Source organism: Chenopodium album, chromosome 2, assembly GCF_948465745.1.
Source record: "Chenopodium album chromosome 2, dcCheAlbu1.1, whole genome shotgun sequence".
NCBI classification, from domain to species: domain Eukaryota; kingdom Viridiplantae; phylum Streptophyta; class Magnoliopsida; order Caryophyllales; family Amaranthaceae; genus Chenopodium; species Chenopodium album.
In genome coordinates, this window is record NC_137835.1 from 65,603,649 (window position 1) to 65,609,493 (window position 5,845).

At 37.7% G+C, this 5,845-nt stretch overlaps 1 pseudogene across 1 annotated transcript; it reads left to right on the forward strand.

The window, feature by feature from the left end:
- The first annotated feature begins 223 nt into the window (after positions 1-223).
- LOC145599445 (glyceraldehyde-3-phosphate dehydrogenase-like) lies at positions 224-3,885 on the forward strand (annotated as a pseudogene). The gene is made up of 12 exons (XR_014103755.1): positions 224-361; positions 513-536; positions 680-780; positions 908-1,023; positions 1,540-1,639; positions 2,315-2,461; positions 2,562-2,622; positions 2,721-2,818; positions 2,960-3,102; positions 3,198-3,281; positions 3,387-3,476; positions 3,582-3,885. The product of XR_014103755.1 is annotated as a glyceraldehyde-3-phosphate dehydrogenase-like (transcript).
- The last annotated feature ends 1,960 nt before the right edge of the window (positions 3,886-5,845 follow it).

Genomic DNA, 5,845 nt, shown 5'->3' on the forward strand with positions numbered 1-5,845 from the left:
ACACGTCATACACGTGACCCCAGTTCAACTGGCACCTCCCAAGTCCCTTCCACATCATCACCCCCTTTTTCAAAATCAAACGGCTACACAAATTACCATGCACTCGCACCACACTCAATCATACTCCTACAACCTTCGAGAATTCCGCCCCACCTAAACATTTTCTTTTTAAAAAAAAAAAAAAATCATTTCTTGTTGAATAATTAACCGACATTTCCGGTCACCCTTCTCTTCTCCTTTAAATAAAACCCTAAACCCCCTTTTTATCTCACTCTCTCTCTCTCTTTCTCTCTCTATTCTCATCTTCTTCATCAAACTCACTCTCAACCTCTTATCAATATTTCTCTTCTTTCCACCATGGGTATGCTCTTCAGACTTCATTCCTCTATTTTCTCTCTCCTCCGATCTACAATTTCTTTTATTTTTCTTAATTTTCCTGTAATTTTTGAAGTAATTTGTAATCTAATTTTTCTTTTTTATTTTTCCTGTGTTTTTTTTGTTTTGATCTGCAGCCAAGGTTAAGATCGGAATTAACGGTAATAATCCTTCTTCATCTAGATCTAGCTTTTTTTTTTAATTTTTTTTTTTCCAAAATTTTTGGTTGTGTTTATGATTTGATCTGGAAAAATCTGCAAATTTTGAGTATAAAATGATGTTTTTTTTTTATGAATTTATGCAGGATTCGGAAGAATCGGACGTTTGGTCGCTAGAGTTGTTCTTCAGAGCGATGACTGTGAACTTGTTGCCATCAACGATCCCTTCATCACCACCGATTACATGGTATAATATTCATTTTTCATATACATAGATTTATATTAGATTGATCTGCTTTTTTTTTATTATTATTATTTAGTTATTTAGATTTGTGATTAATTTTGTTGATTTGATTTGGTTTTTGTGTTTGTAGACCTACATGTTTAAGTACGACAGTGTTCACGGTCAATGGAAACACCATGAGCTTAAGGTTAAGGATGAGAAGACTCTTCTCTTCGGTGAGAGGGCTGTCACCGTTTTCGGTCACAGGTATAATATTCTGATCTGTAATTTTATCACTATTTTTCAAATTCTAAATCTAAAGTATAGAGAATTATTTATGCGATTAATATTTTAGTATTATTTGAGTAGAAAGTAGTCAATAATTGCAATAATATTTATGGAACTTGAAAATGATTCGTTGCAGCTTTAGAAATTATTAATTGTAGTACGGAATATTTCATTTATTTTTATGTTCTTTTAATGTTTGAAACATTAGTTGTTGAAGACATGTAGTATATTAAGTATATAGTAAGACATGAATGTTACTTTTTTTTTTAGGAAAAGACATGAATGTTGCTTCATATTTATTGAAGAGATCTATGTTTGATGATGTTTTTCTTCTTGTTTGATAGTTTGATGTTAGCTTAGTGAAGTAAGCAATTATGAATTAATATAGCATGACGAAGTATAATAATAAATATTTCAAGTTTTTTTCTTGGTTTGACATAACTTGTGTTGACTTGTGTAATTAAACTTAGTATGTGTGTTGTTTTCGATAATTAGGAACCCAGAGGAGATCCCATGGGGCCAGACCGGAGCTGACTACGTTGTCGAGTCCACTGGTGTCTTCACCGACAAGGACAAGGCTGCTGCTCACTTGAAGGTGTTTATATTATACCTCCTCCTTTGGAGTCTGTATTTTGTTACATAGTTTTTGTGTCTTTGTTACAAATATTTTTTGTAGTTTGTTGGTAGAACTTAAGACTTGATTGAATTGTTTGTATTTTAGGAAATTGTGTCGAAGTTATTTGTTTGACTTGCACTATGGGAATACTTGATTTTGTGTGTAACTTGTTGCGTTTTTTCTGATACTTGCTGATTTGCTATTTGCTTAGTCAATCCAGTAATATTGCAATCATCGCATTAAAAAATTATGTAATGTGGCCCTTTTTTAAGTTGTTATTTGTGAACCAGTCAAAATTAGTTGTAATTATGAAATTTTGCTGTTGATTTGTCGTATTGGTACTTGGAAGTTGTTTTTTCCATGATCCAAATGCCTTTTTTTCTTGTGTTTTATAGTTGAAAAGGGTGTTTTGATTCTTTTGTAATCCTATATCACCTTGGACCCTTGTATTTTGTCATTAATTTCTCAAGCAATAATGCGAAGAGACTTTTGTGAAATATGTTAATGAATTTAGATTTGTGTATTTTTCCTGAGATAGCAATCATCAAGGTGTGATCATAAAAAGTTTGTAGGTTGTTTCTTTTTATTACTCTAGTTTGTCAAACTGTTGTTAGTTTCTGCTGCTAACAAGTGATTCTGATTTTATTTTTATAGGGTGGAGCCAAGAAGGTCGTTATCTCTGCTCCTAGCAAGGATGCACCTATGTTTGTTGTTGGTGTTAATGAGCATGAATACAAGTCAGATCTCAACATTGTTTCCAACGCCAGTTGTACCACCAACTGTCTTGCTCCCTTGGCTAAGGTTTGTCCTTGTCTTATTTTGGTGCATCACTCAAGTCATAGTATTCGAGATTGTATTATGTAGAGGTCTTACACCCACCCTGTCTTGTTAAATGGTTCAGGTGATCAACGACAAGTTCGGCATTGTTGAGGGTCTTATGACAACTGTTCACTCCATCACTGGTGAGTACTGTGATGACTGATGGGTAATGGTTTCATTTGAATATTTTGCATATTTTTCTTAATCTAATTGATTAATCATTTTTGTATTTTGTGTGCAGCCACCCAAAAGACCGTTGACGGTCCATCAGCTAAGGACTGGAGAGGTGGAAGGGCCGCTTCCTTCAACATCATTCCCAGCAGCACCGGAGCAGCTAAGGTATTTTTTGTCCAAACAATTTGCACTGCATCTTTTATATATTATTGTAGGGCGTATTGTTTCTTTGAATGTTGCTTTATGCTTGTATATGCACGGCAATACATTTGTAATTAACCTGACAATTGATGTGTTTTCCTTTAGGCTGTTGGAAAGGTTTTGCCAGCTTTGAACGGAAAGTTGACCGGTATGTCTTTCCGTGTCCCCACTGTTGATGTCTCAGTTGTTGACCTTACTGTCAGACTTGAGAAGGAAGCTACCTATGAGCAAATCAAGGCTGCCATCAAGTACGCTACTATGAACATTAAATGATATCATGTTCTGTTAAACTATGCAATGTCTTGTTCGAATGCAATCTCACATGTGTTTTTTGGGTTACCAGGGAGGAATCTGAAGGCAAGATGAAGGGAATCCTCGGATACACAGAGGATGATGTTGTTTCAACCGACTTTGTTGGTGACAACAGGTAGGATGTCAATTCCATCTACATTCTACAATGTCCATCCTTCTTTTTTCCCAATACAGCTTTAGTTTACCATGATCTAATAATCGGTTGTGCATCTGTCCACAGGTCCAGCATCTTCGATGCTAAGGCCGGAATTGCTTTGAATGGAAACTTCGTGAAGTTGGTTTCCTGGTACGACAACGAATGGGGTTACAGGTACTGTGAACTTTAATTAAGTACTGGTATTTGTATTAGATTGTTACCCTTTCAAATGTTTGATTGGTTCTGTTTTATTAACCGCTTCCTTTAATTGTTTTGCAGTTCCCGTGTTGTTGACTTGATCCGCCACATGTCAAAGACCCAGTAAGCTGGTTGAGTTGCTCTGGCATGGCATGCATTGATGCAGTGGTGTTTACCTTGATATTGTCAAGTGATGGTTGATTTAGAGAATAAAGCGGAATTTTGTGAAAGGGAACTTTCAGAGCTTTGTTTAGTTTTTTAACTCTTTTTATAGGTTTGGCAAGTTGGGTTGTATCCCTGAGTTATTCTCCATGAGTTTGTGGCCTATATTTATGGCGTTGTCAAACTTTCTTGCACTTTATAAATAGCTGCAGTTTTTTGAGTACTTGAATCTTATTTTAATGTTAGCTTATCTGTCACTTGAACTGTTAATGCCTAGAGTTTGCTGCTAATCATACAAATTTAAGAGGCCGTTTGGTTCGCACGGGGTAATCGGAATGGAATGAACAAAGGGAAAGAGAAGGAATGGAATGAAAATACCTAAAATTTGGGTTGTTGTTTGTTTTAAAAACAAAGGGAATGAGACCCACCTGTCCCACCACCACACAACCACCAGTAACATTCATTCTCTAACGTTCCCACCACCGAACCACCACCAAACCAGTCGCCGCACCTCCCTCACCCTTCGCCTCCCTTCTCCGGCCATCCCTGCCCCTCGCAAAACCTCCACAACCCCGAAAAAACCCTAATCGAAAAAACCCTAGATCGACGAGGGGTTTAGGAAGTGGCGGAGGAATGCTTTTGCAGGGAAGGGGACAGGCGGCGAGGCTCGGGGAAGGGTCGGCGATGGTGGTGGGAGGGCTGGGCGGCGGTTTTACGGGGATAGGGAGGGGTTTTGCGGGGGCTGTGGGATGTTTTGCGGGGTAGGGGAGGGCGGCGAGGGTCGAGGGAGGGGCAGCGGTGGTCGGGGGAGGAGGGCGGTGGTTGGGGTAGTGTCGGCGGTGGTAAGGTGGGCTGGTTTCCGGTGGTGTTGGTAGGTGTGAAGGTGGTGGTGTGCAGGTGGGTAGGGAATGGAATGGAAATACCTAGGGGGCGGTGGGGAATGGAGTTAGAGGGATTTGGGGGAATGAAGGGGGTAAAGGGAATGAAAGAAAGTGCTTAACAAACAACAACAAAGGGAATCGGGGTGATTGATTCCCATTCCCTTTCCTGAATACCTCCAACCAAACAGCCCCTAAGAGTCAATGAAATTGAGCAGTCCCCATTCCCCTAGTTTAATGGGGAGCTGATACACATACAATCATTGTATGTGGTTCCTACATACAACACCATTAGAAATTTGACACATCACCAAAAAAGTTGAAAACTAGGAGTCAGGTATAAATTGAATTCAAATGGAACTTGAACCCATAATTCTAGCCAATAAAAATATGACAAATTAAGGTTGTATGTAGGGACCAAATACAACGATTGTATGTGTAGACTTTACCTAGGTTTCATTGGGAACATGGTGTATGAATAATTGGAGGGCATAAACTGACTTGTGTAATTTAAAATTAAATGGTAAACTCCTAAAACTAATGTGAGACATAGAGATGAGTTATACACCAATAAATCTAATTTTCAGACTTTGACTTGTTACGTTGTAGAATAAGGAACTGATTTCAGGTCCCGTTTTTAATCTATTCTAGACCAGACTTTGACTTATATCTTTCGAATCAACATTTGGGCTTAATGTTCTTGCTCACTCCTAAATGTAATTAGTTTTTGCCTTTATAGATGTAAAAGCACGCTTCATTATCCATGATACATCTCTAACACCTATCCCATGATTTTAATTCAAAAAAAGCATGAAAGTGTAGGTGGAAAGCAACCTAACATTTCCCCCTATGGTCTTGAACTACATCACCCATGCTAATTAATCTAGAAAAGCTTTTACCATAATCACTAGGGGTGTTCCAATCCGGGTACCCGGGTTTTCGGGTACTCGAAAACCCGGGTACCCGGAGTTTCGGGTACTTGTCAATTTGTCCCATGTCCCGACCCGAATATCTCGGGTACCCGAATTATTCGGGTCGGGACATAGGGTACCTGGATTTTTTTTTTTTTTTGATAAAATAAGTCATGAAATGAAAATAATCCAGTAGAAAAACATATCAAAGACAATAATAATCTTCATCCATAATTTCTTATCAGTATAATTGAATAAAAATAAGTTATACAACCCCAACAATATCAAATCTATTGATGAATAATTGAGTATACTAATCCAAACACAATGAAAATTAATTTACTACTAATTGAATTGTAAAACACTAAAACCCATATTAAATTGGGTAAACATA